At 38.5% G+C, this 10,436-nt stretch overlaps 1 long non-coding RNA gene across 1 annotated transcript; it reads left to right on the top strand.

The window, feature by feature from the left end:
- The first annotated feature begins 1,506 nt into the window (after positions 1-1,506).
- LOC148855415 (uncharacterized) lies at positions 1,507-2,633 on the top strand. Its single transcript, XR_016113325.1, has 2 exons — positions 1,507-1,889; positions 2,179-2,633. It is a non-coding gene; the product is annotated as an uncharacterized LOC148855415 (long non-coding RNA).
- Positions 2,634-10,436: the final 7,803 nt, after the last annotated feature.

Below are 10,436 nucleotides of genomic sequence, written 5' to 3'. Positions count from 1 at the left end.
AAATGTGTGTTACCAATTCCGTGCCAATCATTAGCCTTCTCTTCTTGTCAAACCTTACGTAGTTTGTCATGCATTAAGGGGTGGTGGGTTTTGATCAAGTTACAACAGCTTAGCACAGAAATGGGAAAGTTGCATTTGGTTTTACTGTATGGGAAAGTTGCATTTGGTTTTCAAAACCGGATTCGATCGGATGGTCGAACTAGAAAAATTGGTAACCGTTCAGCCCCTAGGTCCAGTTATTAGGGGTGTTCATGGGTCGGGTTAGGTCGGCTTTTTTGGGTTTTTCCAATTGATCCGACTTGATTGGGTTACTTGAGGTGGGAACTGAAACTGATCCACTGATAGGCCAAACCGACCTAATCGGTTTGAGTCGGGTTGGGTCTGTTTCGGTCGGTTTTGGTTTTGCTCCTATATTTAAAATATATATATATATAAACAAAAATATACATACAAATAAAATATATTGGAAAATTAGAATATATATTTTCTGAAAATATATATCTCATATGTTTCAGAATATATATTTTTTAGATATAAATTTTTTTAGATATTTCGGTTTTTATGTAAAACTGAAATATCTTTATTTAATAGTTTTAAATATAAAATATATTTAAATTAAAACTGAAATATATATTTAAAATTTTAAATAGATTAGGTTTTTCATACAAAACTGAAGTTTTTTTGTGTAAATATATCTCATTAACTGGATTTTTTTTCAAAGCTTAAACTTAAACAAAACACAAATAAAATATATCAACTCGTAACATGCATTAAATTAAAAATAAATAAATAAATACTAACCTTTGAATGACTGAAGTTGAGACTTTGAGAATGAGACTTGAGCAGTTGAGCTTGAGGACTTGAGGGGGGCAGACCAACCAAGTTAGAGAATAGAAGATATTAAGAGAAGACAAAAGTTGTCAATAAAATAGAAAATTAGAAACCTTCTAAATTCTAATATAGGTAAAAAACTAAAAAATGACACCTAATTGAATTCTAATTGTAATTGACTAATGGGTTGTCTATTTGGTGTAAAAGACTATAAAGTTAGAAACTAAGATAGATTGCCTATTCTAATTGTAATTGCCTAATGGGCCTTGTAGTTCTAGTAGAAGTCTAGAAGACTAGTTATAGTTAAGTAGGAAACTACTCAAACTAGGAACTGCCAAACTAGTTCGGTTCGGATCGGTTTATATATTTGCCCAACCCGAAATTGACCGGTACTGATGAAAACCTGGCCGACTCGGGTTGGGTCGGTCTGGGTTGGTCGGTTTGGTCGGGTTGGGCATTCTTATGAACATCCCTACCGGTTATATTATAAACCGATAAATCTTTAAAACCCGTTGAAAAAGTAAAAAAATTGCTGACTCGGGTGGTCGAACCGCTAAACCGTTTGACCCGGGCAGCCGTTCGTGGATTATCATTTTTATTTTCATGGATTTAAAAATAAAATAAAAAACAAAAAACAAAATGACCCCCACATCCCCAATCCCATCTCTTACATTTAGGGTTAGAAGTTAGAACAACCCCATTTTTGTTCTAACCCTTCCCTCCTCTCAGTCGCCACACCCAACCAATCACCTGCGGCAGCCACAACCTATGGTGTCCCACGGCGATTCACGGCGACCAGCGACGGCTGTGAGCTTCATCTACGGCAGCCAGCGTTGATTTTGCAGCAGATCCAATCGTAACAGTTGTGGGTTGCAGCAGCAGCAGGTCCGGCGACTAACTTGCAACGACAGCGAACAATTTTGCAGCGATGATTTTGCAACCTTACCTGTAGTAACAGTGATTCCTACCCACTATTCTCCGATGCTTGTGAGACTAAGTTTATTGTTCTATCTGCAACTTTTGGGAACCACCCGACCTTCAGTCCTTCGAGCTTGAAGGTATAAAATTCAAAAAAAAAATGTAAAACTTTTGGGTTCCCAAATTGATGGTTCCCAATTGAATGTCAGGCTAAAAATTGGTGGTTCCAAAAATTTCCTTGGGAACCGCCAATTCCAAACTTGACAGGCTGACACTCAATTGGAAACCCAAAAGTTTTGCTATTTTTTTTTGAAACAATGTTGAGTTTCTTTCCCATTTCAGTGAGGTTCCTTCCAAGGGATGAGACTGAACTCGCACAATCGTGGTTCATCTTTTGCTGAATCTCATGCATCTCATTTATGATGCCAGATATGACAGAAGGAATCTCATGGCGATGTAAAATTTGTTTCTCATTGAGAGAATAGAAGTATTCGCGGCTACCTTTCTGATTGCAGCCCTCGAGGTGCAGATCTGTTTACTTTCATCATCATCCTCCTCAACAATTTGTCGTAGAACAGCTTCGTAGATGAACCCGTCCAATATACAAGTGGCTTTGTGAACAACTCTCAATGTTTTTGAGTAGGAATTTCAAGCACGGATCACTGATTTGCATATCCTCTGTAGAACTGGCCATTGCATATGCGTCCCCAAGTGTCCTAAAGAGGTCATTCAGCTGTTGGTCAACACCCCAATCACATCCGAATTTGATCATCCAAGAGGAGTCTAGTCGATTTGATTTCTTATTCTTAATACTTTGTTATGGTTGATATTTATAATATATATATATTTTTTTAACTTTATACCTTCAGGTTCGAAGGACTGAAGATCGGGTGGTTCCCAAAATTGAAAAAATATTTTTTATTTTTTTATTTATTTATGACATCATGGGCTAAACCGTTTAACTCAGACGGTTGAACTGCTTAATCAGAAATTGGTCCCCTGATCGGTTTTGTTTCCTGTTCGTTTTTAAAAACCTTGGTTTAAAAAAAATCAACAATGGGAGAAGTTTGAATTGAAAAACATTAAAATCGAAATTTATCCAATAAAATTTTGATTTGATTAAAGTGGTTATAAAATTTCAAGACTTCATATATTTGATCGCACAGGGAGGAACTATCTAACGCATGCATAAGACTATTAGAGCAAGAGATGGTGGGAGAAATTAGGGTTTGATAATCAAGGTAATCTTTCAAAATCTGATTTTCTCTTCGATATTCCATTCCCTTCATGGAAAGCTATTAAAGTCCAAATCCAGATCCACTTCTCGCACCGACTTCATAGCATGTATTAGCCGCACATCAAGAACATCTTCTGTATTTGTATGTTATTATTCATGGGAGATGTTCCCATCACATGGTGGAATGTGGTTGTAAGGTCAGTGTGAGGAGAAAATCCCAATTCTTAAAGTCTCATTCCATTTAAGATGATACGGTGCAAAATAATTGGAGAGCAAATGAAAAAAAAGGGGAACGGGATCTGCTCCTCACACATGGGCGCTTCACACGCACATCCACTGTGCATTGAGAACATCTCCCGTGAATAATAACTTGTAAGTACGGGAGGTACTCCCAATGCATGGTGGGATGTGTGTGTCAGGTGCGAGTGAGGTGCCAAGTGTGAGAAGAAGATCTGGTCTCAAAAAAAGGGTGGATTGAAGGGTCCACAAAATGCAAACTCATAAATGAGTGATGTCGGACACTTGGATAATAGATATTTAAGATTGAAGATATTGTTTTGGAAGACGGGTTTTATTAATACATGCGACTAACATTATTCATTAGTTAATTATTTATGACCTTAAATATTTTAGGTTAGGGTAAATTACAAAGATCACCTTGTACTATGGGTCATTGATAAATAGCCCTTTGAACTTTCATTTACAACAAAAGCTTGCTTGAACTTTCACTTTACAATAAATACCCCTATGGGCGTTTAGTTAGATGATTGGATGCATTACATTATCAAAATACCTACCTAAACTTTTTTTATTTTCTTTTCCTTGCCCTTTTCTTTTAAACCCTAATTGACAAAAAATACCCCCATTCACTAACATGAATGCCTCTTTTCATCTTAAAATATAAAAATTATCTACTCTTTCTCCTATAAATCAAGAAAAACTAAATGAGACCATAAATTTATATCTATTAGACATAAACCTCTACCATTTCATTTGAATATTAAGTCTATGCAAAAATATGTAAGGATCTATTAGAGAAAACGAGAGGACCTCAATGTTGTATTTAGAAACTAATTAAATCATACATGATTCAAATAAATAAGGAAAGGGTAATTTGGGGATTTAAAAATTTTAAACAGCTGATTGAGAATCTTTTTCAAAGTTAATTTATGTAACTCTAATGAAAGGGAGTATTTGTTAGGGTTGTTCATAAGAATGCCAAACCCGACCAAACCAACAAATCCGGACCAACCCAACCCGAGTCGGCCAGGTTTTCATCAGTACCGGTCGATTTTGGGTTGGGAAAATATATAAACCGATGTATCGGGTTGGTTTCGGTTTTCTTGTGTGAAAGTCGAAACCAACCCGACCCGAACCGAACTAATCTTCTACTAGTTTGGTATTTCCTAGTTTGAGTAGTTTCCTACTTAACTAGAACTAAAAGGCCCATTAGGCAATTACAATTAGAATAGGCAATTTATCATAGTTTCTAATTTTCTATAATCTTTTACACCAAATAGGCAATCCATTAGGCAATTACAATTAGAATTCAATTAGATATTTTTTTGTATAGGAGCAAAACCAAAATCGACTAAAACCAAAATCACATAGTTCAATGAGGTATTTGAAATTTACCCAATTTTTATAAAAAATTATGGGTAAAATGCAAAATCCTCCCCTATGGCTTTTGAAAAATTTGACAAAACGTGTCTTCCATCCCCTTCCCAATGAAATACCCATTCTACCATTTTATAAACTATTATGCATACAAAATTACTAAAATAACCATATTTTCACTCAACAAAAACTTTTGAAGATGATCATTAGAGGAGGGAAGGTGATGGAAGGGAGGTATTTGGAAAAAAACTGGTGCACCAGTCTAACGTTTTGTGTCTAGAAAGGTGATGGATTGGAGATTTTTGTCGAATTTCTCAAAAGTTTAAAGGAGGTATTTATTAAAATGAAACTTAACGAGACGTTTTTTTTTTATTATATGAAACTTGAGGGAGGTTTTTATAATATTTTATATTTTGCCCAAAAATAAAAAATGGGGCGAATCCACTGTTAGCCTCCACAGACAACAGTCAACAAAATATCATCGTCAAAATATTATAAGCACACGTGCGGTTGATCAGCAAGTATCTTCGTGACAGGAGCTCCGGTTTCATAGTACATTAGTACGTAACTATTGAGTCCTGTCCTGATGTCGCTTTCTTAAAGTTTGAATTTCTTGGATCTGGGGCCTAACTTTCCACCTGTCATATTTGTTAATTCGATGTACAACACCTTTTCACGTAGGACCCACCTGGTTCAAAACATGAGAAAGGTGGCAAATTATACCATCAATTGGGAACATCACCCATAGTATAAGTTATTCTTTTACGGGAGATATTCACAATACACGGTGGATGTGCATGTAAGGCATCCCGTTCCCCTATAATTAACCTATAGTTTAACTTTTTTTTTGTTTTTTTTTTTTATATTTTAGTACAAGCCTAGCAAGGGCATATCATATATATAGCAATATAGCATATAGCCCATGTGTTAGCCAAGCTTTAAGCTACAGTCAAACAATAGCCCATGTGTTAGTCAAAGCTTTAAGCTACGGTCAAATAGTCAGAGTCCCTATGAATTTAATTCAAGCCAAACAACATGGATCAGACAAGTTCTCGCACCCTATGCACCAAAGCAAGGGTCCCAATTTTTTTTAATTAAAAATAATATAACGTATTGGGCCCACACTTTGCGCCATACTCTCTTGTTCAAAATCCACTATCCAAGACGGAGCTGAATCGGCTGACCAACTCATTTGATTTTCCACATGATCCATAACCCAGCGGTTGATGGATGATAATATTTTAATGGTTCAGTTGTTGGGTTCCAATGGTCTGATTTATTTCATTTGCAATAGTTTTTTTTTTTTTCCCGTTATATACAACGAATTACCAAGAGGCCAAAACCCCCATATAAATAAATGGAAATGGGTAGGGAATTGGGAATTCAACCTGGGCCAGGCTAACTTGGGTTAAGTTAGCGTTTCTAAATCCCGGCCGGACCTTAACCCAATGCATTATATTCAACAACCATTTTAACCACCAGAGTCAGAGGGATCAATGGATTGTAGAATTAAACCAAGTATAAATATAAATATAGAACGTAAAATTTTGTATTTTGTATTATTTTGTATATACTTGTATTGTATATATCTGTATCTGTATATTTAAACTCTTCCCAAATTGAACTCAACTCAGAAAAAGTCAATGATTTAGGACTGAGGGTCCAAATGTCGAGGCATGATATAAAGGTGGTTCTAGAGTAAGACTGGGCCTGTGCAAATTTGACCATTTCAACTGGAAATGGATCCCATGGACATTCATTTCCGGGTTGGATTTTTGGACAGGGTTATTTCGGTATTGTTCCCTTCGACCATCATAGAAATTGCACATTTGTTGGGAATATGATGCCGGCAAGACAAAAAAAAATCCAATCAACCTGCATAATAAAATTGATTAATCAAAAGTGATATGGGGCCGGAAGGGGTTTTGATTGGTCAAAGAACTTTCCGCTATCATGCCTTTAAAGCGTAAGGTTTTTTTTTTTTTTTTTCATGTTAAAATGGTGTGCATGAATGTTTTTATTTTCATTTCTTTTTGGAAGCGTTACATCATTAAAAAAACAAAAACATGCTTTTTAACTCTGTTTTTGTTTACAAAGGAAAAAACAAGTTGATTTTATTTCTGTTGCTGTCAAAGGTGGGACTGAGGACAATAAGCAAATTTTGCTAGTGTTCGAGTCCGATGGGTAGAGAAGAGTATACGTCAGAGGCCCTAGGTGTTGTCCAAGGGGTGGAGACTCAAACGGTCAAATTAGCAAAGTGCCAAAGAGGGGTCGGACTAGGCTTGAGATGAGGGCTTAGAGCTTAGTCATTAACAGCTAAGGAGAATTCTCTTGAGGTTCTGAATGCAAGAGAGTCAATGTCTCTTTACCTTGAGATAATGACCCCCTTTTATAGCTAAGCTTGCCTTGGAGCGGTTGGAGGCAGTTAGAGGTGTGTGGCCAGGATTCCATCTAGCCAATGCCATGTGGCGTGATTCAGGGCCTACCAAGTACACTTACATCACTTGCCCCTCACTCTTGAGGCCATAGTGTCTGAAGTTGAATGGTGTACTGAGGGGAGACCTCGGCCTTGGACAAAGAGAGTACTATGTAGTTGTGTGGAGGTGTTAGATGGCGCATTGGACAGAAACCTTGGCTTTGGTCGAAGAGAGTATCATGTAGTTGCATGGAGGCGTTGACCTCGGTTGTTGAAGACTCGTCTTGACGATTGCTTCCTTGTTTGCTTCTCGCCTCATTGGTGGATCACGAAGGGCTGAGAATGCAGGGTCATGGCCGACACGGGTGTGAGGTGTTCACGTTCTTTGGTCGTGCCTCGTACGGGTGTCGTCGTCCAACACGGGTCCGTACATAGGATGGGCATCGGTGTCGACTGATCGTGGCCATGCGTGAGACGAAGCAGAGGGTCGCATGGTATAGGTCTCTCTTGACCCGAGGTCAATAGGTACACTAGTTTGTTCCTTTGGCGTTTTATCGTCTCCTTAAGGTTAAGACCATGTGAAATGTGTCAGTTCAGGCTATCAAGTCGACGATTCCATGGCCATTGGATCAATGTGATCTGAGTCACACATTTTCCTTTAAATAGGGCGCTGGTTGAGCGAGTCCTCACCATTCGCTTGATCCTTGAGTTTTTGCTTGTGATTCTAGAGACCTTAGGTACCAACCATCCGATCCCTTAAGCTTTCTTTTCTCACTCAGACATTAGGTAAAGGACTCCTTCCTTCAAGCCATGTCGTACTTGGACTTTGGACCTGAGAGCTATAAACTCTTTGATTTGAGTGACACTAATAGTTTCTCTTCCTCTTTGTCCAGTAGTAGGAGTGACAGTAGTGAATCCGAGAGCTCCCCTTGGGCACCTGGCATCCAGGTACTGAGGTAGAGAACCGCCCATGGAGGAGCCGAGCACAACTGGCGGGGTAGGGATTCTCCCAATGAAAGTACTGGCTCATCATCCAGTAGTAGGAGTGACAATAGTGAATCCAGGAGCTCCCCTCGGGCACCTGGTGTCCAGGTACTAAGGGAGAGCACCACCCCTAGAGGTAGGGGTGTAAACGGATCGAATTCGAATCGCATCAGGCAATATCAAAACTCTAATCCGATTAGAAAATCTGATATTCAAATTTGATTCGATATCCGACAGATATTGAAAATTAATATCCGAATTCAAATCCGATTAAATATTCGGATATTCGAATCGACTCGAATTCAATTAATTAATTATTTTAGATAATTAATAAATATTTTCTTGATATAAAGTATATAAATATATATTTTATTTATATAACTTAATTATATATATAAATTATAAAAAATATTTTATATTATATATAATATTTAAATAATTGGTCGAATTTAGATATTTATTGAATCAAATCAAGTCATATCCGAATTCAAATCCAATTAACTATTCGATATGAATAGGATATCCAAATTCGACAAATTAGATATTCAAATTATCCGAATTTGATTCAATTATGTCTAATATCGAATTCAAAAATCGAATTTTCGAATATTGTTGACATCCCTATCTAGAGGAGCCGAACGCGACCGACGGGGTAGGGATTCTCCCGATGAAAGTACTGTCTCCAAGAAGCCAAGGGGTGATGCCACGGGGAATGCCCTAGTGCTTCCTAAAGTGGTGGAGTTGAAGCCACAAGGAATGCCCTAGTGCTTCCCGAGGAGCGGGCCACAGTCGAAGGTCGAGGCATGACACTGATGTATTTCCCCCGCTCCAACTTTGATAGTTATCTAGACAAAGAGCGAGTGAGGGCTCTTTTTGAGATGTACCATATTCTAAAGGGCAATAGGGTTAGAGTCCCTTGTGTCAGTAACCAGCCGTTGCAGCCCACCGAGGGGGAGGTGTGCATGCATCAGCATTACCTCCATTTCAACCTTCATTTCCCTTTGCCTCCTCTTGTCCCTAAAATCCTCAACTATTACAATATCTCCCTCGGTCAACTTGCTCCGAATGCAGTTAGGACCATACTGGTTGTGTTGGTGATGGCTCACCTCCGAGGTGTGCCCGTGACTCTGAAAGTCTTCCGGAGTTTGTTTGCCTTGAGGAAGCATCCCGATGCGGACGGTCTATGGTAATTCCAGGGCTGACGAGGTAGAGTAGCGGACAACCCGTATCCGTCCACAACTGGAAGAAGAAATACTTCTTTGTTCATTGTCAAGAGGCATGATCCCTCAGGTCTGATTGGGGGACACCAGAATCGCTAGCCAAGAGGATCAGATTATACAATAGCGAGGAGGAGTCGGCTGTGATGGCTCAGATATGACAAACTGGGACGATTCATGTTGGTCTCTTAATAACAAAGTAAGCCTTTGTGTGGGTTGGCCTCAGTCCTGCCCTCCTCAATATGGGCACTACCGCTGTCGACTAGTTATGTTGCCTTCTTAGTCTTCCTTGTCTTTCCTCTAACATAGTCTTTCTTTGTTGCAGAAATGGACTATGGCTTGAAGGACAGGCTCATGGAAGCGGCTAAGGTGAGTTCCAAGAAGGGCCTGACCGAGGGGCCTTTGAGGAGGCCTATTGAGAAGGAGCCACCTTGGGCGAAGGGATCTACCGAGGCTGGGAGGAGGGTGGCCACACCCAAATGGTCGGCAGATGCCCCTCAAGATCGGAAGGCGAAGAGGTTGGCAGTGAGGGACTGCTAAGCTGAAGGTGCCATTGGAGGTTCTCGATAGTTAGGGCCTCACTTTTTTGATTTGCACGATATTCTGTTTGGCAGGGCATAGGCTAGGATGTTAGGAGGGTGACTCACTCATTGATTATAATTGAATATACTAGTAATTAAGCACATTCAATCCACGTAAGAAATTTTTCTTCATACTAATTACTTGAATTTTAGATATATCATAGTTAAGATAGAAATTGAAAGTTAACAAAAGTAACAATATGATTAAAAATAAGCTTAAATATTTATTATTCAACTATGACATCATGGGTTTCTTTGAAAAGTTGGATCGTTAACCCACCATCTATATAAGAAAATAGTTTTGCTTTTGGATTGGTTTTAAAATAGGGAAATTTATTGTCGGAGTTGACTATGTAGTTAAAACTAAGTTACAAGTTGATCCATAAACAACAAAACCCTAACAACTGGCTCTACATTTCAAATTGTAAAAAACCTCACCATGTCATCAGAGGCTTATGTGGCTGTTGCCAACATGGGACTCTTGATCCATGTTGGACACACCAAAAAGCTTATATTGAAATTGCCTTTAATGTTGAGTGAGTGGAAAAAAAAAAGGGTTTTACCCTCTCTCTCTCTCTCTCTCTCAAACTCTCTCTCACTTACAGTGATCTTTATTTGCTCAATGAATATGTAAT

Source organism: Nelumbo lutea, chromosome 4 (genome assembly GCF_056320005.1).
Source record: "Nelumbo lutea isolate HS-2025 chromosome 4, American lotus-T2T, whole genome shotgun sequence".
NCBI lineage: Eukaryota > Viridiplantae > Streptophyta > Magnoliopsida > Proteales > Nelumbonaceae > Nelumbo > Nelumbo lutea.
The sequence above is the reverse complement of the archived record's forward strand: the minus strand, read 5'-3'. Positions and strand labels throughout refer to the sequence as shown.